Source organism: Zingiber officinale, chromosome 11B (assembly GCF_018446385.1).
Source record: "Zingiber officinale cultivar Zhangliang chromosome 11B, Zo_v1.1, whole genome shotgun sequence".
Taxonomy (NCBI): Eukaryota; Viridiplantae; Streptophyta; class Magnoliopsida; order Zingiberales; family Zingiberaceae; genus Zingiber; species Zingiber officinale.
Window position 1 is genome coordinate 48,378,969 of NC_056007.1, and position 25,191 is coordinate 48,404,159.

The 25,191-nt window shown below is 40.9% G+C and overlaps 2 long non-coding RNA genes across 2 annotated transcripts; both read left to right on the top strand.

Moving 5' to 3' along the window:
• The first annotated feature begins 10,721 nt into the window (after positions 1-10,721).
• On the top strand, positions 10,722-12,304 carry LOC122034455. Its single transcript, XR_006126710.1, has 3 exons — positions 10,722-11,282; positions 11,356-11,482; positions 12,161-12,304. It is a non-coding gene; the product is annotated as an uncharacterized LOC122034455 (long non-coding RNA).
• A 702-nt stretch (positions 12,305-13,006) lies between these two features.
• Positions 13,007-13,543, top strand: LOC122034456. Its single transcript, XR_006126711.1, has 2 exons — positions 13,007-13,070; positions 13,231-13,543. It is a non-coding gene; the product is annotated as an uncharacterized LOC122034456 (long non-coding RNA).
• Positions 13,544-25,191: the final 11,648 nt, after the last annotated feature.

The window sequence follows — 25,191 nt, forward strand, 5'->3', positions numbered from 1 at the left end:
GAGATTGTTGGTGCAACCTTAGGTCAAGGTTGACCTGGTTGACCCGACTCGAGTTGACGTGACTCGAGTTGTATTTTGATGTTTGACCTGGGAAGATTGTCGGTGCAACCTTAGGTCAAGGTTGACCTAGTTGTGTTGCATGTTGATGTTTGACACTCGTGAGAGAGTTCTATTCTTGATGTGGGACAAGAATAGATGTTTGGGAGATTATTGGTGCAACCGTAGGTCAAGGTTGACCTGATTCGGGAAAAGTCCAAGTATGGAGACTGCGCACGGAAAAGCCCAAGCAGGGAGCTTGGCACTGGAAAAGTCCAAGTATGGAGACTTGGCACGGAAAAGTCCAAGCAGGGAGCTTGGCACGCGAAAAGTCCAAGTATGAAGACTTGGCACTGGAAAAGTCCAAGTATGGAGACTTGGCACTAAGAAAGTCCTAACTGGGATGTTAGGCAGTTGGAAAGTCCTGGTAAGTGAAGCCAGGCAGTGGAAAGTCCTAACTGGGATGTTAGGCGGTGTGGAAAGTCCTGGTGAGTGAAGCGGGCGGTGGAAAGTCCCGGTGAGTGAAGCCAGGAGAAAGTCCTAACTGGCGGGCAGGTGAAAATCAGTGAAGCCGCGGTGAAAGTCCCGTGAGTGAAGCTGCAAGGAAAATCCAAATGGATCGGGGATGATCGGACTTGGTGTTGGAAAGTCCAAGTAGGTCTAAGGGATTGACCGGACACTTGGTGGGAGTTCTAGCAGTCAAGGAGTGACCGGATGCTAGGGATGAAGTACCAATAGGTCAAGGTTGACCGGATATTGGTTTGAAAGTCTTGGGACTTGGTTTGGGCAAAACCAAGCTCGGATCGGTCACCGACACGATCCAGGATACTGTTTTCTCGATCGGTCCGTGACCGATCGACAGCTCTGTTCGATTCTTGTCGATCGGTGGCCGATCGAAGAAAACAGAGGCGAAAGAGTACTGATCGGTCCCGCATCGACGTCCCGATCGGCCCGCATTGGACCGATCGAGACGCAGCATCGCGAGAAGGAAGGAAGGGATCGGCCGTGGACCGATCCATCTTCCGATCGGCGCGGACCGATTGGTCTAGCTGCCGACGCAACGCCAGTTTCTTCACCGCTTTCTTCTTCTTGCAGTATAAAGGATCGAGGGCATCTGCGCGTCGCTCTCTCTTTCTTCCTCTTCTTTCGGCTGCTGAGCTCTGCTGAGTTCTTGAAGCGTTGAAGCTTTGCGTGAGCTTCCTTTTGGCTGGGTCACCTGCTGTTGTAGGCGCTTGGAGCTGCTGCTTCTTCCAGTCGAAGAGAAGGCAAGCAAGAGTTTTCTTACTGTTGTATTTCTTGCTGTCTTTCTTTGTATTTCTGTACTCTCCTTACTTGCTGCTGCAAGAGTGTGTTGTGGCGAGGTTTCTCCACCCATAAGGAGTTTGTATTAGCCGGTTCTCCGGGGACTCATCCACCGACGGATTGACTGGACTCGTCCACCTTACGGACACGCCGAGGAGTAGGAGCCCTAATCTCCGAACCTCGTTACATCGGTTTGTTTGAGGTTTGTATTCTTCCTTTCGTTTCTAGTTTATTTTTCCGCTGCGCTAACGAATCGTAGGAAGAAACGAGCGATTTGGGGTGGCTATTCACACCCCCCTCTCTAGCCGAGTACGAACGATCCTAACAGATAGCATACTGTGAAGTGTTTCAAGTGACACTTGATCCATGTGAGTCGTGACACTAGAAAGAAAATTATCATATTGAGAGCCGAACCTACAAGAACATGCATTAATAGTTATGGATCGAAGATCGAATAAATTGTCGCTAAGTTATTGGCAATAGTCTTGACTGATTGCATATAATTATTAATTGAGATATCTCATCATTACACAAATTGTAATTGTAGACGAAGGTGAAGAACTTGTGCTTGAGAGTGGGATGCAAAAGAGTGTTCCAAAGATTCCCAAACTTAACAAGAGGTGTTGAGCCCCACGAGCATAGGGAGTATAAACTAACTAATTGATGAGATTAACTAAGTTAATATTAATTAATCCTTCCTAAATCACATAGCATAAGATGGACCATCTTTTTGAGGTTGAGATGAAGTACCATCAACATTATCAAGTAAGTCATGAACACATAGCAAAGGAAGAAATTATAATTTCCAAGGTAAATACTTATCCTGATCAAGTTTAACGGATACAGAAAAGAATTGTATGAAATGGGAAAGAAGTATTCTGGGATGTAGAAAAGATCTCTATAGATTTGAGGAAGACATATTAGACATTTTGTTTTAAACAAAGTTCATGACAAACTCAATTTGAATCGTGGTCGTTGATAATGAAGATGGAAGCAATTATTTATATTGTAGAAATTTTATACTTTTTTGGTGCTGGAATTGAGGAAGGGAGGTTGCTGGGAAGATGCCAGACTTGCTGTTGGCTGGAGAAAGGTTGTACTGATGAGCTAGGTTATATGTGTTTCTAAATAATATTTGACGCACATTCACATGCATTTCTTGTGTATGACTTATGTTACTTCACTCCTTTAAATCATTTATCGACATAATTACTCTTGTTTATTAGAAGATATGCTCTTTCTTGGTTTTCACTTTTAGGGCAGGTCTGGGAGCTTAAATGGATAGAAAATCCATTGAAGCGGCTTCGGACAAGAAGAAAGACAAGAATTCTAGAGCTCATTGTTTTGAGGCACAACCCATGTGCACTAGACATGATCGTGCCATGTATCCTTCACCGAGGGAACATATGGCCATGTCGTGCCCTAGTGGCACGACCCGTGCCTCCTTTTAGAGATTTACACAGCAGTGTCATAGTTTTGGAGGTGTACTCATGATGGCTGACAAATTCTATCATGGATTACTGCAAGGTTATGGACTATTTGGGTATTGGAAATTTCGGATGATGAGGTAAGGTTAATGTATTCTAGGTCAGGCATTCTAGAGTTCTTATACCACTCTTGTATTGACTTTTCCCAAACTTCTGACATACAATTAGAAGGAGTGGGGCAGTTCATCTCCAGGTAAGCTCACACAAGTGCTCCCTTAGATTTACACGGCCTCCTGCCTTTTACCAAGTTAAGGACTTGTTCTTTTGCTTCTTAGTGGTTTGCATAATACCAACAACTTCTTCTAATTGGAAGGTAAGGTAAGGATTGGCTTAACAGGAAGGTAAAATTACTCTAAATTGCTTTTTCGAGAATACCTTATCCTAGTAGTTTAAGTTAGCGCCATAAATAAAACCTTGTAAGGTGTCAAAGCCAAGAATAAGAGGTTAGAAGCCTAAAAATAGTAGTAAGAAACTTGACCATATTCTATACCAAAACAAACCTCTAACAAGGCAAGAAGTCTGTAGTCTAGTTGCAGAAATCTCAAGACAACCCGAACTCATGGAGAAGGAAGTCCTCACACTAGTTAAAGGGCTAAACAAGCTTGAACGAGTAAAGATTCTGCTCCGCCATCTCGAAGGTTGGACTATTTCAAGAGCAACTATGTCATCACCAGAAATACACAGTCATATCAAGAAGCGGTTCAAGCAACAGATCCTATAGAATCCCCAGCCGTTGGCTTTGCAAAGCCAAGTGATTATCAAGGTCTGACATCAGGAAATACAATTATCCTCAAGCAAAACAATACACAGATACAAATATTAATTCAGATAGCTGAAAGCTTAAAGGATATCCAGGAGGACTTAAAACCCTTCTTGAGCAAACAAAAGGAGGTATTTCTCCAACCACTATTCCTAAGGAGCTAATTTCTAAACTACAGAATCTGTCATTAGGGCTAAAAGAAGGCAAAGGCACCCTGAGGATCTTCAAAAATCCATACGAAATCCTAAAGGAAGAAGAAGAGAAGCTGAAGACCTAATGGCGAATATCAGAACAACAATTGAGCAGCCTTCTACTTCCACAACCCCATTGTTCGAAGACTAGATTAGAGAATATCAAAGAAACCAAAGAAGGCTACATACCGCTCAGCGAGCTGCTCAATGCTTGGGACAAAGGATTACTGGGGCATCATCACCAGTACAAACACTGGAACAACAAATAGATCCCCAAGCTCAGCTCAGGCTCTCAATGCAAGAAAGAGCATCTATTGTCCCAACTAAAGTTCTATGTCATTCTAGAAGGGATGATGCCCACCATAGGGTTTATGCCCATAGATCTGAAGAACCCTTGTTGGTAATAGAAGGGTACCAAGTAGACCGAAGCTTCATCCAAAAAGAAAGCTTTAATCATCTTCAAAGAAGTAGGATGCAGTACCTACACCTCGGTATTCTCCAAGTTCGCATCCAAACACTCCACTGGCAAGAGGAAGAAGTTATGGCTCTAATTGTATTTCGGGACAACCGTTGGCTCGGTGACCAAGCAATCCTGGCCACCATGGAAGTTGACCTTACCAAAGGAAGCCAACTTTTTTATATTATTCCAGATATTATGCTTACTATTGGAGATTTCTACCATAATATATAGGTTTCATTTCTGACAAGAGGATATGAACAGTGGAGGAACAGTGAAGCCAACCTCCTTATCACAAGAAGCATGGTTGGGAGGCTTTCCAACACTCCTAACATAGGATTTGCCTACGAAGTCGAGGGAGTTGTTGATTTTCATACCAGTCATGGGGTAAGAGCCCTCCCTAGAAGGACTGAACTGGTTTGTCAAACTAACAGAGGTCACATTACCTATGCAACCATCCTAGGTAAATAGCAAAAACCTTTTGGATGGACAAGTATCTATTAGTTTCACTAACTATGATGCAGCATCAACAAGTTGCCCGCCTCAGTATAATGATAAGGATGAGGAAATACAAAGTGATGAAGAAGAAATTAAGTCTTTCCATACACTGGTCGTGTTAATTGAACAACAACCAAGAGTGTTTGTATATGCAGAAGAAGAAAATAACCTGCAGGACGGAACATCTGCACCATCAGAAGATGACTATCCATTTATTTTGGTGCACTAGCTTTCTAAGATTGCCACCATGATAACTAGGAATTCTTCCAGTGCAGCTAGTTTTGATTTGGCGATTGACACATTTTGTGTCATAGAGCCTAGAGGGCGAGCCCTAGCCTCAACAGGGCTTAGCCTAGAAATTTCCTGGGGAACATATGGATGAATCACCACACGATCTAGTGCCACTCTCAAATATGATCTTGATGTAGGAGCGGGAGTTATTGATTCTGACTACCGCGTTATCTTTCCAGTCCCACGACTATTAGAAACTCAGAGAGGAACAGGTGGTTTTGGCTCGACAAGCAAAACGCCTGTAATTTTTGATAAGTTACTACCAAGAGAGGTTGCTACAGTGCTTTGTGAGGAGGAACCTCCTCTGGATGATCTAGATGGCAATCGTGCAGGAACTACAAGCCCATGGTCCTTTATACTCCGGTCCACAAATCTATCCCTAGATACTTCAGAGCCTGAGGATGACTACCTTGAGCACATCCAATATTTGGCAGCCTGTACTCAACCAACACCTCACTCTAAGCCCGATGCACCATATATGGGACACTTATGCAAACGACTCCGATTGGGTCAATCCCTTTGCATCAGAAGGTGGTGTGGGGAAACAGGTTACTTGCCACCGGTTTTGAAATGGACTACCCAAATCTCAGAACACTGGTCCAAGACACCATTGGGAACCAAAGCCCAAGCCCGCAGCAAATATATTCCACTAGCATAGTAATTTCACCATATAACCCACCATAAGATACAACTATGGAACTACCTGGCGATCCTCCGGCCATAAGAGATGGGTCGGGGCCCCCTCAACCGGTGCAACCCACGTTTGGCAACACAAGGGCAAAGTTTTGAGAAGGACTTAATAATGAAATATGGACGCTCCCCTTAGCCCAGCAGCATGGAGGAGCTCTATTTATCATACTAGAATAATTGGTGTAAAATACAGTAACAAAATAATAATTAAAAATAAGGTTATTTAAAAAATAATCTTATTGAAATTTTTAGGAATTTTTAGAAATTTTCTGGGAATTAATCGGAGCTCGTACGACATATTTAGTGGGGATGCACTTATAGGCTCTGGAAAATGTCTGTCTGGAATACCTAAAAGTGGGAGTTGATTGAGAAATAAACTTAGGTTTTGATTTTTCCTAAACCTAAGTTCGAATTTTATAAATTTGATGCATTGCCCGTGCCCTAGCTCCCCCCACGGCGCCGAGCTCCCTCTTCCCCCGAGCCTCACCTCGCAACGCGCCTCCTCTCCTTCGTCCCCGAGCCCTTACCCTCGCCAGCCTCTCCTCCTCCCTCGCACGAGCATCGCCGACCCTCCTCTCCAATCTCCCGGTCTCGTCGCAGTGCCACATGTCGCCGCCGGCCGATATCGCGCCACCGGCTGCTGATCGCGGGAGTGTCGGCCATTGTCATCTCTACTTCTGATTCCCTTCGACCCCGAGCACCCATGCCCTAGCCATTCCTCGCCGGTTGATTTATTTTCTTCCTCCAGTTTCCACCAATCACCCAGCCCTACGAAGTCGCGGGTTGCGCCCTAGCTTCCATGCCGACGCCCCGATCGTCGACCATTCGCACGAGACCGCCGGCAACACAGCAACCAGCTCCGGTATGGGAGTCGACGTTGTTATCTTGATGATGTTGCCTCATCTTTTGATTGCACCCCTCCCTGTGTCGATCTGGATTTTCGATAGAGAGGAAGCCACAAATCTGAATTAAGGTAAGACCTATTAGTCTCATTTTGGTAGCAGTCCGAATTCTTGTATGGGTAGGTTTTGATTTATTGCATGTAGCCATCTTCACATGCTAATCCAGGCTCCTTGCTAATTTACCACATTGATGAGAAGGTCTGCCAACAGTCCAGGGACCGGAACTAAGACCAGGGCCACCAATCTCCAGCGTCAAACTTTCCGATTTTAGGTCAGCAATACCACGATTGGATGTGGGTAAGTTGTGGAGGTAGATTTTGATTTCAAGCTAGATTTAATTTTGAGTATAGGATGTTTAGGGTTTAATAGGTTTAAATCCAAATGGTGGAATAATTAGGGTTAAGGAAATTAACCTTAGTTAACCTGTGGATTATATATAGTTAAGGCTAATGTCCACGGACAATTAGGGTTTTCCCTAATTAGGTTTGGGTATTTAATTTAGCTGTTTAATACATATAAATTTAGCTAAATAAAATATATGTATTGATTGATGCTTTGTTATAGGATAGGTTATTTCTCCAACTTCTGTAATTCATTATCTACTTTGCTAAGCATGGGTTAGGCTTGTATACGTTAGTTTCCTTAAATGCTAGTTTAAATTCTATGATTCAATCTCTACCTTTAGTGATTCTGGTTTCTCATTGGGTAGATTTGTAGATTTATGGAGGACTTATATGGAGATTTACTTGATTAATTCATTATCCATGTTAGTTGATTAGTTCTGTTATACGATTAGTCGTGAGTGGTCATTTGCATGAATTATGTAGGGTTGATTCAGGGTGTGTTGTAGAGGGTATAATGGCGTGGTTCAGTTAGGGTTTTGTGTTTGAATTGCATTTAGGTAACTAGTTGAGGTATGAGGGGATTTGGTTGTAATCATAGGATTTGTTGCAGGACACTGATATGAGCCAAGTGTTCCGAAGTGGAGACCGCCTAGCACGATCGACAAGCAAAGGCGGGTACTTCTTGCTTTGTTTCTTTTAGTACTTTGGCCTTGGTGCATGAACTATTTTGGATAAGAAATTATTTTTATCTTGACTCCACTCTTATTTTCCTGCGCTTGATACTTCCACTCGATCTTTGAGAAATTCGTTTCCATATCTATACAGTCTCTTGTTGTTGTCCATGATCAGTAGCAGATACTAGATACCATGTTTGTCTGCTTTGACTGTTGTTTATTATGTACTATATTGAGCATGCTGGCTTCATGTAGCATACCTAATTTTTGCTTATATTTGTATGATGATTGTTGCATTTGGCGCATCATGTCATGGCATGCATGTCAACGACCAATTCTCCCTTGCGGTCAAGAGAGTCATTGACCAGGGTCGCATCCTCGGCCACTCGAGAGAGTGGTAGTTGGAGTTGATAGCGCTTGTCCTGTCGTGCTGCACTCGGCCACTCATGGGCAGTGGTAGCTGGAGTTACGAGCAGTAGGGACCCCTGTCGCAGATGTAGCTAGTTAACCACTATGCAACTTCCCCTTGGCCACTCGTGAGAGTGGTAGCTGGAGTGGTGTATAGCTATTTATATATACTATTATTGCTTACTTACTGCTGTTGTTCACATATGCTGATATGCTTACTTATGTTGAGATATATTCTCATTGTTGATGTTTAGTCATTAGAAATTTGTATATACCTTGCTTATTACCTCTGTAATTATGAGCAGTAGTGTAGTAGATTAGTACCAGTTCTGAACTACTATACCTTGCCTAGGATATGGTTTCAGGTATGAGCATTTATTTTATTTCTATTGTAGTATCTGCTATATCTTTTATGAGACTGTATACTCTTGGTTCACTTTCTAGTTGTATTTTATGTTCATGCACTATCTTTCATATACCCGCTGAGTTCCAATACTCACCACCTCGTAAATTGATTTTCTTTCGCTAGGTGACAGGTAGATGATTGAGAAGTTGCTTGAAGAGTCCCGGCTGCCATTCCCACGTCACACTCGAGGATAGTTTTCTGTTTGATTTTGTTATTGCTTGGGTGGTATGTTGATTCTGTGTATTTTGCTTTTCAATAAGTAGATGTGAATTTTGGGGTCAAGTCTGGTGATTACAGGTAATTTTGTTAGTGCCATTCTTGGTCTTACATTCGTATTATTCTGTGTTTTTCCATTGTGCATGTTTCTAGCCGTATGGGCTATTATTAACTGCGTGGTTGTGCTTATATCCAGCCGTGTGGGCTATTGTATTATGTTATATGTTGTGTGTATGTATTTATTGCTTCATATTGTCACCGGTACAGGGGAGATGTTGTCGAATTTTTGTCTGGCAAGGACTCCTTTGGGGCGTGACAATTTATGGTATCAGATCCAAGTTTCGTGATCTGGATTTTTAAGTTGACCTGATACTAATTTAGTGGTATCAGAGCCAAGTTGCGAAGCCTATTTTTATGTTTCAAATTTTATGATTTGTTTTTGAGTTAATCTGATACCAATTTAGTGGTATCAGAGCAAGTATATGATGTTTGTTTATTTTCCGTGTTATGGATTTTTGAATTAATCTGATACCAATTTAGTGGTATCAGACCCAAGTTGTGAAGCCTATTTTTATGTTTCAGATTTTGCGATTTGTTTTTATGTTTTGGATTTTCGAGTTAATCTGATACCAATTTAGTGGTATCAGAGCTTAGGTTTTGCGAAGCCTATTTTTGTGTTTTGAGATTTCGATCTTGTTTTGATTTATGATTTTTGGTGTTCCGATTGTTTTATTTTACCTTTGTAAGTTGATCCCTCGATGTGACTCTCGAGTTTTGGGACCACGCAGCGACAGGAATCTACAAGCTATAGGAGGTATGGGGTATACCGTTATCATATACTTTTGTTATTACTTGATTAGTTGTTTATACCATGTATGACTTGTGTTATGTCATTCGTTGGTTAGATCAAGTGTAGTGATAGGTTGTCTCTTGATAATCTATTAGTAGATAAATGACTTGATGATCTATGGTTTGATATTTGATGTTGATAGCAACACGAGGAGTATCATTGGTGGGATATTTATGGATTTGGTAATTTGTGGTTGGTGATCCGATTACAAACCTATGGCCAGTGATCTTACAGTTGAGAATGTCTGTTGCACGGATAGTATGAGTCCTTGGTTTTACCATTTAGGTTTACAGTGCCCTAGATATTTTTATGGACTCGATGTATTTAGTATTTCTGGGGTGTTTGAGTTTCTCTATTTTGAGCATTTACTCTTGCAATGGCCTTTGGTTTATGGAATTTAATGGATGGAAGAATTGTGAATTGGTGATGCATGCTTGTTTCGGTGATTGCTGGAATTTTGAGATAGCTTTGGAAAATATCTAATTGACTTAGAAGCTATGGTGACCTCCTTGTGATTTTTGGAATTTCATAACAGAATTGAAATTAAGTAATACTGGTAGCCTTTTTGGAGAGAAGACAAGTAGGTGTAATATCAAAAATCCAACCAAATGAGAACCACTTGCAAGCATGGCTATACGTGTGATATCCACCATTCCATAATGTGCTTTTCAGTTTTACTGCATAAGGAAACTTTCTAAATAGATCTAGTGACAGTGATGTAATTAAATTACCCACAGCTGGCTAGGTAGTAGAGTATGTGAGTGGAGGAAACTAGATGAGCTCATAATCCATAAAATCAGAATGGCGCAGTAGAAGCAAGATGAGTCCATAGCCCACGGAAACATCCTTTTCGGTTAAGGATTTGATCCTGACATTATGAAGGACTAGTATATGAGTGTGTTATTTGGTTGTTATCCTTCGATGAGGATTCCTGAGTTAGTAGTAAATTTGGGGATCAAATTTTTATTAATGGGGGAGAATGTAAAATACGGTAACAAAATAATAATTAAAGATAGGGTTATTTGACAAATAATCTTATTAAAATTTTTAGGAATTTTTAAAAATTTTCTGGGAATTAATCGGAGCTCGTACGATGTATTTAATAGGGATGCACTTATAGGCTTTGGAAAAGGTCTGTTTGGAATATCCAAAAGCGGGAGTTGATTGAGAAATAAACTTAGGTTTTGATTTTTCCTAAACCTAAGTTCGAATTTTATAAATTTGATGCATTGCCCGTGCCCTAGCTCCCCCCACGGCGCCGAGCTCCCTCTTCCCCCGAGCCTCACCTCGCAACGCGCCTCCTCTCCTTCGTCCCCGAGCCCTTACCCTCACCGGCCTCTCCTCCTTCCTCGCACTAGCATCGCCGACCCTCCTCTCCCATCTCCCGGTCTCGCCGCAGTGCCACACATCGCCGCGGCACGATGTCGAGCCACCGACCCTGATCGCGGGAGTGTCGGCCATTGTCATCTCTACTTCGATTCCCTTCGACCCCGGGCACCCATGCCCTAGCCATTCCTCGTCGGTTAATTTCTTTTCTTCCTCCCGTTTCCACCAATCGCCCAGCCCTAAGAAGTCGAGGGTTACGCCCTAGCTTCCATGTCGACGCCCCGATCGTCGACCATCTGCACGAGACCGCCGGTAACACAGCAACCAGCTCTGGTGTGGGAGGCGACGTTGTTAGCTTGATGATGTTGCCTCATCTTTTGATTGCGGCCCTCCCAGTGTCGATTTGGATTTTCGATAGAGACGGAGCCACAAATCTGAATTAAGGTAAGACCTCTTAATCTCATTTTGGTAGCAATCCGAATTCTTGTATGGGTAGGTTTTGATTTATTGCATGTAGCCATCTTCACATGCTGATCCAGGCTCCTTGCTAATTGACCACATTGATGAGAAGGTCTGCCAACAATCTAGGGTTTGGAACTAAGACCAAGGCCACTAATCTCCCGCGTCAAACTTTCCGATTTCAGGTCAGCAATACCACGATTGGATGTGGGTAAGTTGTGGAGGTAGATTTTGATTTCAAGCTAGATTTAATTTTGAGTATAGGATGTTTAGGGTTTAATAGGTTTAAATCTGAATGGTGGTATGATTAGGGTTAAGGAAACTAACCTTAGTTGACCTGTGGATTATATATAGTTAAGGTTAATGTCTACGGGCAATTAAGGTTTTCCCTAATTAGGTTTGGGTATTTTATTTAGCTGTTTAATTCATATGAATTTAGCTAAATAAAATATATGTATTGATTGATGCTCTGTTATGGGATAGGTTATTTCTCCAACTTCTGTAATCCATTCTCTACTTTGCAAAGCATGGGTTAGGCTTGTATACGTTAGTTTCCTTAAATGCTAGTTTAAATTCTGTGATTCAATCTCTGCCTTTAGTGATTCTGGTTTCTCATTGGGTAGATTTGTAGATTTATAGAGGACTTATTTGGAACTTGATTAATTCGTTATCCATGTTAGTTGATTAGTTCTGTTATACGATTAGTCGTGAGTAGTCATTTGCATGAATTATGTAGGGTTGATTCATGGTGTGTTGTAGAGCGTATAATGGCGTGTTTCGGTTAGGGTTTTCTGTTTAAATTTGATTTAGGTAACTAATTGAGGTATGAGGGGATTTGATTGTAATCATATGATTTGTTGCAGGACACTGCTACGAGCCAAGTGTTCCGAAGTGGAGATAGCCTAGCACGATCGACAAGCAAAGGCGGGTACTTCTTGTTTTGTTTTTTTTAGTACTTTGACCTTGGTGCATGAACTATTTTAGATAAGAAATTATTTTTACCTTAACTCCACTCTTATTTTCCTGCGCTTGATACTTCCACGCGATCTTTGAGAAATTCATTTCCATATCTATACAGTCTCTTGTTGTTGTCTATGATCAGTAGCAGATACTAGATACCATGTTTGTATGCTTTGACTATTGTTTATTATGTACTATATTGAGCATGCTGACTTCATGTAGCAAACCTAATTTTTGTTTATATTTGTATGGTGATTATTTCATTTGGTGCGTCGTATGTGGCGTGGTATCGCGACAATTCTCCTCGCGGTCGAGAGAGTCGCCGACCGCGTCCTCGCCACTCGAGAGAGGTAGGCTGGAGTCGATGCTTGCTGTCAGTCGTGCCGCACTCGGCCACCTCGGCGATGGTGGTAGTCTGACATGGGACCCTTGTCAGCATGTAGCTAGTTAGCTACTATCCAACTGTCCCATCGGCCACTCGTGTGAGTGGTAGCTGGAGTGGTGTCTGATTTGTCTTCAGCCTCTCGACCATCTAAGATTCAGTGGGTGTAGAGGTGAGTGACCATCCGCATCTGTTGTTGTTATTATATTTGCTTTGGCTGCTGCTGTTTATATATGTTGTTATTGCTTACTTACTGCTGTTGTTCACATATGCTGATATGCTTACTTATGTTGAGATATATTCTCATTGTAGATGTTTAGTCATTAGAAATTTATATATACCTTGCTTATTACCTCTGTAGTTATGAGCAGTAGTGTAGCAGATTAGTACCAGTTCTGACCTACAATACCTAGCCTAGGATATGGTTTCAGGTATGAGCATTTATTTTGGTTCTATTGTAGTATTTGCTATTTCTTTTATGAGACTGTATACTCTTTGCTCACTTTCTAGTTGTATTTTATTTTCATGCACTATCTTTCCTATACCCACTGAGTTCCAATACTCACCACCTCGCAAATTGATTTTCTTTAGCCAGGTGACAGGTAGATGATTGAGAAGTTGCTCGAAGAGTCCTGACTGTCAGCCCCACGTCACACTCGAGGATAGTTTTCTGTTTGCTTTTGTTATTGCTTGGGTGGTATGTTGATTATGTGTATTTTGCTTTTCAATAAGTCGATGTGAATTTTGGGGTCAAGTCTGGTGATTACAGGTAATTTTGTTAGTGTCGTTGTTGGTCTTACATTCGTATTATTCTGTGTTTTTCCGCTGTGCATGTTTCCAGTCGTGTGGGCTGTTATTAACTGCGTGGTTGTGCTTATATCCAGCCGTGTGGGCTGTTGTATTATGTTATATGTTGTGTGTATGTATTTATTGCTTCATATTGTCACCGGTACAGGGGAGATGCTGCCGGATTTTTGTCTGGCAGGGACTCCTCTGGGGCGTGACAATTGAGCCTATTTCATAACATATTCTCTAGATGGGAATCTATTACCCTAAATCACGTTGCAGCCCAAGGATTCACGAATCCAAGAGATAAAGTTGAATATATGAAAAATCTTTTTAGGGAGATTGAGAAGTTAATATGGATCCAATGGAGAATGACATACCCCACAGAATATGAAGCCTTAATAAATACAGCTGAGGGAAGGAGGGCTACTCAAAATGTTTTATCACAAATGAGGTGAGTATTCTCATTGGAGGACCCAACTCAAGGATCAACAGTTATCCAGGATGACGCATATAGGGACCTTGACAAATTATCATGTGAAAATATCAAAAATATTCTACTATACATGAATGACTACATGAGGCTTGCCTCTAAGACCAGAAGGTTATTCACAGGACCATAACCCTCTAAAAAATTCTGGTTCAAAATGCCCGGATACTTAGGCAGCAGAATCAAAGCTGCCTTTGGAGAAAAATATGCGGGACTAACCATAGGCATAATCCCAAGAATCCTCTTCGCCTACAAATATCTAGAAAATGAATGCAAGGATGCGGCCTTCAAGAGATCATTAAAGGATCTATCTTTCTGTAGCCAAATCCCCCTACCAGGCTACTACAAAAATCCAAGTTCAAGGCAGAAGAAATATGATGTTCAGTGAAGTAAAACTTATAAAGGAAAGTCACATAATTCCCACACAAGAATCGAGAAGAGAAAGCACTTAGTCAAGAATAAAAAGTGTAAATGCTATCTTTGTGAACAAGAAGGCCACTTCACCAGAGAGTACCCTAACGACAAAAGAAGTATCAAGAGAGTTGCAATATTCGGGCAACTCGATATCCCAGATGATTGTGATATCCTGTTAGTCCAAGAGGGCAAGGCACAAAGTGACGCCATCTTCAGTATATCTGAAGGAGAGAAGGGCACTGAAAATCTATATAGGTCTATTCAAACCCTCTCTATTAATGAAAATATTTTTATGCTAGGACAGGTGGATAGAGGGTATCGCCCTCAAATCAAAGTCATTGATGAGCAATTCAACTGCCAAGATGATTGGCATCTCAACGAGGACACCTACCCACCTCAATCGGAACAATGTATGTGTTGCAAGTGCACTACAATAAAAAGGGTTAGGATTCATTGCCCTAAGTGCCTCATAACAACATGTAATCTCTGCGACCCAGACTATTTCCAAAACGAGTACCAGTAGCACCATCTGCCCCTGCTCCGTTTTTCCCTAATAAATTACTGCAGGAACAACAATATTACATCTCATGGTGCAACAGGGAAATTGAGAGATTAAGGAAAGAAGTGGCATATTACAAAGCTCAATATGAAGAACTACTACTCAAAAGGGATTTAATAAAAGATTTCTCAACCATGGAAAAGGGAAAAGAAATGATTATTGAAAGCGAAGAAGCTGAGGATGTTGAAGCTGCTAACATGCTATATAAAGAAACAACTCAGCACAAGAACTACAAGGGTCGAGACTAGTGAAGAATATGCTATATAAACTTCAAGTAGAAATGGAAATACCTGGAGTAAGGAAGTTATCTCTAAAAGAAATCTTGGATACTGGTGTGACTACGTGTGGTGTAGACCAAAACTCAGTCTCAAAGGAAGCACTTGAATCCAATACTTTCTTAGTCCACTTTATTGGGATCAATTCACAATAAATGGCCCGGATGAAACTGAAACAAGGGCGCATGTTCATCAGAGAAAATATTTTCCGAATCCCATACACCTACAACTTCCCAATGGTGTTAGGGGATAAAATTAGGATGATTATTGGCTGCAACTTTATATGAGCCATGCATGGAGGAGTACGAATAGAAGGCAATGTGGTAACTTTCTACAAAAATCTTATTATTATCAATACTTTACCCTTTGTAACTACAGCTGCAGCAATTAAAGAATTAGACCTGGAAGAAGAAGAATATATCGAGATCAAGGAAATGATATATTACTCAGCAAGGCAATCAACACAAAGGTTGAAAAAGGAGTTTCAGCCCCTGCTTCAAGAATTAAAGAACCAAGGGTATATTGGGGAGAATCTTCTTCTACACTGGTTGAAGAACAAAATTTTATGTCAGTTGGACATTAAAAATCCAGACTTTACTATTAAAGATCGACAATTAAAGCATCTCACTCCACTACAAAAGGAAGCCTTCACCAGACCATATACAGGCCTTATTGGCATTGGGAGTGATAAGGCCCAGCACCAGCAGGCACCGAACAACGACTATTATTGTCAATTCAAGCACAACCATCGACTCTAAAACCGAAAAGGAAGTAAAAGGGAAGGAATGTATGGTTTTTAATTTCAAGAACCTGAATAATATAACCAATAAAGATCAGTATAGCCTATCGGGGATCAATACCATTCTACAAAAGGTAAGTAAAAGTAACATTTATTCAAAGTTTGACCTAAAGAGTGGCTTTCACTAGGTTGCCATGCATCTAGACTCTGAAGGATGGGCAACATTCTAGGTTCTGGATAGCCTATATTAATGGCTAGTTATGCCATTCTATTTAAAGAATGCCTCGGCTATTTTTCAAAGAAAGATGGATAACTATTTCGGTGGGATAGAAGAATTTATTGCCGTATACATAGATGACATCCTGATCTTCTCTCAAACTGAAGAGGAGCATATCCAACACTTGAATACTATGCTAAAGATATGCCAGCAAAATGGACTGATCCTGACCCCAACCAAAATGAAACTAGCAGTCCCTGAAATTGAATTTTTGGGAGCAGTTCTGGGGAACAGAAAAACTAAACTACAACCCTATATTATTTCAAAAATCTCGGACTTCAAGGAGGAGGATCTGAAAACAAAACAAGAACTTCACTCTTGGCTTGCCCTCTTAACTACGCAAGGGCATATATCCCTAATCTGGAAAAATTATTAAGTCCTCTATATGCAAAAACCAGCCCCACCGGAGATAAGCGAATGAATTCACAAGACTAGTCTTTGGTCAGGCAGATAAAGAAGACAGTTCAATAGTTACCAGACCTTGAAATTCCTTCAGAAAAATGCTTTATTATCCTTTAAGTTGACAGATGTATGGAAGGATGGGGTAGGGTTTGCAAATGGAAGAAGAGCAAGTATGACCCCAAGTCCACTGAAAAGATCTGTGCTTATGCAGTGGCAAATTTTCCCCAATCAATTCAACTATAGACGCCGAAATGCATGCGGTTATGAACTCCCTAACAACCCTAAAAATTTATTATTTGGATAAAGAGGAGTTGATTATCAGAACTGACTGCCAAGCTATAATTAGATCCTTCGGCAAATCAGCCAACAACAAGCCTTCGCGAGTTAGATGGCTCGCCTTCACCGATTACATAACCGACATCGGGATACCCATTCACTTTGAGCATATTGACAGCAAGGACAATTTATTAGCTGATGCTTTATCTCGTTTAATTAATTATCTTATTTCAGAATGGCAAGGAGAAGAAGCTCTCAACAAGTTAGAACTAGTAGCCCCAGCCCTCCAGGAAGTCAAGGAGAAGCCCAACACGAAAATTCAAGCCCAATTGGCCTAGGCCCTCTTAACCCTATCAGCCTCGCTAGACAATAGCAGCAACTATTACAGTCCCTCCAACAACATTCAATCTCCCTTGCTGATTATACAAGGATCGACCTGCAACTCCACGAGTTACAGCAGCAGGCTGTAGTGCAAGCGACCAATTCCCTCCAGTAGCTTAGGCTCTACATGGCTTAAAGAAAGCCGAGTGATAGTGAAGGAGCACCTCCGACAATTGGTGGGCAGACTGGTACCTTGCTATTAAACAGATAGATGAACAACTGGAAGCAACTGCAAAAGTATTACACGATGCCTTCAGACGAATTGACTCCTTTCAACTCTAGAGAACTTTGCGGAAGTGGTGGACCCATGTGTTGGTTCAGCGGAGATCGGCAAGAGGGGCATGAATTGCCTGAAAAAAAAAACTATACCCTCCTCATGCTTTCAACTCAAAAATGCAATAGCAATAATAAAATAACTGAAATAAAGAAACAAAGATAAAATACAGACTCAATAGTTAACTTGGTTATAACCAAGAAGGTTGTTAATCCAGGGCAAAGAAAAGCGCACTAGAAAAAGTCTCCTTTACTGAAGGCAGAGAAGCCTTTTACACTCTAACAGCTCAGAACTATTGCTAGGAATGAATACAGAGTTGATTGAACAATTGATAATTAATCCCTAACTCCATGGGCCTTTATATAGCCTCTGGAAATTCTATCTCGGATGTTCAAGGTGCCTCCAATAGAGGTCCAAGGCACCTCCATCGAGTGGGCGGATAAAACATTATCCGAAAGCTCAACGACCACTTTGGCCAGGTCCGAGGCACCTCCAACAAGCATTGACGGTGCCTTCAAGCTTTGATGAAGGCACCTTGAGCTTGAATTCCAGCTCACTTTTTCCTTTGATTCGACTTTCGAAGCTCCGTTCTTTTGGGTGATTATGGCCAACCGAAATAGGGTTCACCCGAACCCAATTTTTGACCTTCTCCTCGAGCAGCCTTCCTCCCTGGCTTAACATCCCTCGAACATTGCGCACGTTCTTCTCGCCCACCGGTGTACTCTTTCGCAGCTCTCTCGTCCTTCGGACGCACCGAGCCCGTCGGCTCCCTTTCCGTGCCGTCCTTCTCGCTAGCTGCGTCTTCTGCTCGACTTCCTGTGCTCCTAAGCTCCTACACACTCAGACACAGGGATCAAACATAAAGCAGGACCCAACCAACTTGGTTGATCATATCAAAACAACCACAGGGTCCAACAATCTCCTCCTTTTTGATGTGCATCAATCCAAGTTCAAGTTAGGGTAAAAATAGACAAAAGGTAATTAAGTAACATGTTAAGCATAAATTTGTAATAAATAAAATTGCAACTATTTAATTAAGAGTTAAACAAAATTTTTAAAAAATGTTTAAACTCAGAGTTTAAACTCTCTCTCCCCCTAAACTTGTACCTATCTCTCCCCCTTTGATCACAACAAAAACGGGGTAATAATAAGAGAATATGAATTTTTACAATATTCTAAAAAAATTTCTAAGCAAAAAAAACTTTCAAAGCATGATTTAATTCTAGTTTTAATGCTTTTTCAGAAATTAAACATTTTATTTTAATATTTCAGCTTCTAGGTCATGGCGAGGCACTAGGCCTTCTTGGTTATTGGAACAACAACCACTTCCTTAGAAAAAGCCTCATAAAGAAATTTTAACATTTAATTTTCTTGCTGGAAGTTTTAATAATAAAAGAAATTTATTCTAATAAGGCTTTTGGAACCCAATAAAGGTTCCTTTCTACTGGATTAATAAGAAACTTAGGGGGTATATAATTCTTGGAAATTTTCCTAAGTTGACCTTGATGATGTTTAACATACCAGTTTAATCTTCCACAAATCTTAAGTTTTGATTTTTGAAACATATTTGTTTTAAAACATGCATCAATCTTCATTTTTTCAATTTCATCTTTCAGTTTTGCATTTTCTAATTTAAAATGTTCATTTTCCTTTTCTAATTCATCTAACTCTTTAGAAAGGGCTTTAATAAAGTGAAAGGACTGAGTAGGGGTAAGATTATACACCTGACTTACTTGACTTGGTGATGCTCCCCTTCACTGCAGCTTTCCTCTTCTGATGTTCCTCCCCCTTCATCTATGCTCATTTCTGAGCTTGACTCTTCTTCCAGCTGATGGTTAGCCATTAGTGCTAACCCCGAGAATTCTTCGACGTCTGATTCAGAGGATGAGTCTGACCATGTGGCTTTCAGGTTCTTGTGTTTGGAGAAAGATTGTCGCTTTTCCTTTACTTTTTCCTTTTTCCTCAAGTTTGGGCAGTCATCTTTGATGTGCCCCTCTTCATTGCAGTTGTAGCAACGAACCATTCTTCTCTTTCACTCATGCCTCTTTGTTTTCGATCTAAATTTATTAGAATTAAAAAACTTATTGAAACGCTTTACCAGTAGTGCCGCTTCTGATTGGTCGATCGAGGCTTCGGAGTCAGAATCGTTTGTTCTTGGCTTTAAGGCAATGTTCTGACTTGTTTTCTCCACTTCATTGGCTTCTGCAATCCGGGTTTCATGAAGTTCAAAAGTTGAAAATAAATTTTCTAAAGTACTTACCTCGAAGTCCTTAGAGATGTAGTACGCATCTACTAAGGAGGCCCACTCGGGAGTTTTCGGGAAGGCGTTGAGCGCGTATCGGATTGAGTCTCAGTTTGTTACCGATTATCCGAGATTGGTGAGTTGCATGATCAGTTCTTTGATACTTGCTTGGAGTTGCACTACCCTCTCGCCATTGTTCATTCGGAGGTTCGTAAGCTGGGTCTGGAGGATGTCGCGCCTTGCTAGCTTTTCTTCTAAGGTGCCTTAGTGGAGCTCTAAGAATTTATCCCAGAGGTCTTTGGCAGAGTCATAACTTTCGATCCGACTTACCTCCTGGGATCGCAGAACACTGAGCAGGTGAAATTCGGCCTTTCCGTTGGCCACGCAATCGGCCTGCTCCTTGTTCATCTAGTTGCACTCTTCTTTATCTTTTGGCGCTACATATCCATACTTCATTATTAAAAATATATCAAATTTAGTTTTAAAAAATACCTCCATTTTTCGCTTCCAAGTAGCGAAGTCTCCGTCGAACTTCGGGGGATGAATGTTCGCGCCGACCATTGTCCTGATCTTTGTGCTTCAGTCGGCAGTTAGTCCTTCTGAAGTTGTCGGGCTCTGATACCACTTGTTGGTTCAGCGGAGGTCGGCAAGTGGGAGGTGAATTGCTTGAAAAAAAAATTATACCCTCCTCGTGCTTTCAACTCAAAAATACAATAGTAATAATAAAATAACTGAAATAAAGAGACAGAAATAAAACAGAGACTCAATAGTTAACCTGGTTATAACCAAGAAGGTTGTTAATCCAGGGCGAAGAAAAGCGCACTAGAAAAAGTCTCCTTTACTGAAGGCGGAGAAGCCTTTTACACTCTAGCAGCTTAGAACTATTACTAGGAATGAATATAGAGTTGATTGAACAATTGATAATTAATTCCTACCTCCAGGGGCCTTTATATAGCCTCTGGAAATTCTATCTCGGATGTTCAAGGTGCCTCCAATAGAGGTCCAAGGCGCCTCCATCGAGTGGGCGGATAAAACTTTATCCGAAAGCTCAACGACCACATTGGCCAGGTCCGAGGCGCCTCCAACAAGCATTGAAGGCACCTTCAAGCTTTGATGAAGGTGCCTTGAGCTTGAATTCCAGCTCACTTTTTCCTTCTCTTTGACTTCCGAAGCTCCGTTCTTTTGGGTGATTACGGCCAACCGAAATAGGGCTCACCCGAACCCAATTTCCGGCCTTTTCCTCGATTAACCTTCTTCCCCGGCTTAACATCCCTCGAACGTCGTGCACGATCTTCTCGCCCACCGGTGTACTCTTCCGCAGCTCTCTCGTCCTTCGGATGCACCGAGCCCATCGGCTCCCTTCCCGTGCCGTCCTTCTTGCTAGTTACGTCTTCCACTTGACTTCCTGCACTCCTGCACACTCAGACATAGGGATCAAACACAAAGCAGGATCCAACTACCTTGGTTGATCACATGAAAATAACCATGGGGTCCAACACCATGAAGAACCAAATGACTTAGTCACTACCTACTGTCTATACAATAAAATAGGCCAATAATTGAGCGATGACTGAAAAGGTTATGCATTATTGTACTAAAAGTCAAAAGTGATAGGTTATGACTTGTAAAGCCATCACTTTATATCTTGTCATATACAGGCAGATGCCACGTGATAAGATTCCATCTTATCAAGAGATGGCAAGAGAACGTGATGATGGGTCCCATAGTGCACCTAGCTTCTCTTCCCTCCCTCTATATAAGAAGGGACTCACCCCTTTGTAGATGTCAGTTAGAGCCCTAGAGCCAATCATGAGATGATTGTTGTATGGACTCATTGTATTATATTCTTATGTATATAAAGGCATTTGTTTATGGTTATTATGCTTACTTGTATTAGTGCCAAATAACTAAGTATAATAACGTCCTTGAGTAGAAGGTTCTTACCTATATCAATCGATTGGTTGAATCGATAGTGAGATGATATAGGAAACACTACTCTGAATCATTCTTAATAAAGTATTAACATTCAGGGATAATGTTAATGCGACGAGACTAGCATGTAGGTCAACTCGATGACTTGATCTCACAAGTCATGGATATAGAGATATCAAGTTGACACATGTGTATGCATTGGAGAATGTATACTGAATGACCCGCCAAGAGAAAGTATCATGGATCGTTATATGAGTGTCATATACTTTCTCATGTGGCTATTAGTATGACTATTAGTCCTAGGACTTGAAGTCACCATGGTTCCCTACATAAGGAGTTGCATACTTTTGCTTCGTCAAACGTCACCCGTAACTGAGTGAACTATAAAGGCGATTACTGGGTATGTAACAAATTATGTAGAGGGATGTGAGTGATGTAGATGGGATCTATCCCTACTATATGACGGGAGTGACATCATTATTCTTGATAGAGTGAGACCACTAAGTGCATGACCATGCCTAAATGAGTCAATATGAGATGTTGAGCTCATTTGATTTAGTGAGTCTACTTGGGATTCAAGATTTAAATTGATTAGAGGATGACACGGTCTATGCCTCACATTGATCAATCTAGATGTCAAGGATAGAAGGACATTGTCACATATTGTGAGAGTCACAATTTATAGTCACAAAGCTAATGTTGGATCTCAACATTCTTGCAACTTGGGTAGTAATGATGTATTGTTAGATGTCACTCATTGCTTATGTTTCTAAATAAGATTTAGAAACATTGTCAACATTGCAAAAACCTATTGGGTCACACACAAAGAACAAGTGAATGGAGATTAGGTTCATATGATGAACCAATTGGATTAGGTTCATGTGATGAATCTAAAATTAAAATAAGAGTAATCTAATTTAAGTCTTTTGAGTTAGACTCAATTAGGTTGGATTTAACTCACCAAGGAAGATGAGTGATCAAGTTTGACTTGACCATATGGAAGTGGAAATATCAAGTTTGACTTGATGCCACCTCATGAAGAATAACTTATCCTACATGGCATGGCTAGCCAACACATCCTTGCCAAATCATCAAGGGAGAGCAAGATTCCTAGTGTGGCCGGCCATATGAATGGAAGATTCATTGGCCGCCCAAATGAATACATTAAGATTCATTGAATGCAATTAATTGCATTCCTAGTGTGGCTAGCCATATGAATGGAAGATTCATTGGCTTCCCAAATGAATGCATTAAGATTCATTGAATGCAATTAATTACATTCCTAGTGTGGCCGGCCATATGAATGGTAGATTCATAGGCATTGAATTAATTCATTCATTTTTGTATCATCTTCCTTACTTCTTTCTTGCTCTTTCTCCTCTTTTTGCCGAGAGCTCCAAGCAAGACAAGATCGTTAGTGACTTTATCCAAGAAGAAAGGTAGAGTGATAGTCACATAAAAAAAAAAAATAAGAGGAGCGTTTGAGATTATATCTTTCTCTTTTCTCCTACCTTTCTTCCAATCCCACCCGAGAGCCCTAGGGAGTGCTAGCACACTTGTGGTTCTCTCTTCTCCATCCTTGAGTGTTAGAGAACACTTCTTGTTCGTGTGGATACTACTAGAGGTGTGTACGCTTGAACACACTCGAGATCCGAAGGACCTTGGACTAGCGGGATACGCGAAGGACATCGCTTCAAGGGTAACTTCTTTATCATTTAGATCTAATGTAGATCTCGAGTAGAAAATCATGTACAAGTTTATTTTATTAATTTCGCACGGATCCGGTGGCAAGTTTTTTGGGGTTTCCGCAACGCGAAAAAGCGGTTTTTGCGGCTCAAAATCCTTACAGTGGTACCAGAGCCACGTGTGAACTTGTACATGTTTTTGTTTTATGAAAAAGTTTCATTTCTGTAAGTCTCTATGATTTTATTAATTTTATGGTTTTTATGAGTATTTTTCTCGTAGAAGCGAAGCAACAAGTGTTTGGTCACTTGTAGGCTTCGATGACCGAGAAAAACCTTCCGAACGGCAAGGTCTCGCCCAAACAAATTTATTTTTGTTTGGGACAGTGACTTAAGGCGCTGTAGGATTGCTTAGGAACACTCGCGATGGTTATACACAAGTAGGGGTGCTGCCCCTAACCCCACAAGGGGCTTTGTTCCGCGATTGTGCTCGAAAATCGCTAATCAGGACCGCCGGGAAGTTGTAACTCATAAAATAGATAAAATAGTAGTAAAATTACAGAAATTTATATAAAATACATAATTTAGAATTATGTGTGATGTTGTGATGATCATGGCCCAAAAGACCCAATACGATTGGTTAATAATGTGTTGTAATTCATAATATGGCCCGCGCGCCATCTTTGTGTTGTGCATGTTGTATTTGTTATGCGACCTACGTGTCGTGCCCTCTCTTTTATATTCTGGTTGTAAAATAGTTTTAGACTCGAATGTAACTCGAGTTTCACATTTGTAATGTACAAAATTGAAGCCGTGGAAGGTCTACTCAAGGAGGAGTTACGAGGAGGCTGAAGTCAACACATGGTAGTCAAAGAAGGCGCTTGATGAAGCAGCTAACCCTAGGATGACCATCCGATATTCTCATTGGCTTGAGAAGATCGTAGTAGGGCTATGATCTCATCACAATTTAATTAAATAGTTAATTAATATATATATATATCATTGTTCTTGTATGTGATGTATGCTAATTTATTGAAATTAGTGCCTTTATGTGTATTTGATACACATTCTCGATTAGATTAGATCATAATCGAATCAACTCGAAAAATGGCTACCATACCGTGATACCCATCACTACCTCGATCACATGCTGTTGTTGAATCTGCCAAAGCAGAGCAACGCATATTATCTTGGTAGGGTGCGGAGGGACAATCTTGGTCCCGCCTATCAACGCATGGGTGAGTACAAGCTCAATTAGATTGAGTAAAACTAGTTAACCTCAATTAGATCAGGTTTAACTATAGGCATTTTCCAATGGTTGGTAGATAGGTCAAAATCACGTTTATATTAACTCTTGGGCGATTTAGCCAAAGATAACTCAAGTTTTAATATACATGCGGATTTTGATCCTATAAACAAGAATTGCATAGAGATGTAATTGGTAATTAGTTACCTACCGATCATACTAAGTCTTGGGCGATTTAGTCAAATCTAACTCAAGGTGTAGTATAATGTGGATCTTGTCCCGCACGAATTATAGCTAGAATCTAGTAAGTGTGGTTTGACCACGTCCATGACTTGATTCTACAAAAGTTGTATAATTCAGTGGGAACATCATTTAGTTAAAGGCCTAATTAAATGATTAGTGGAATATGATTATTTATTTTCTGCATTTTCTATTGTAGATTACCATGTCGTCAAACACGAACACCTTCTCCCTGCGTTATGTCCTTAATAAGGACAAGCTTAATGGAGCTAACTTCCTGGACTGATACAGGAACCTGAGAATTGTTCTCACACATGAACGAAAACTGTACGTCCTG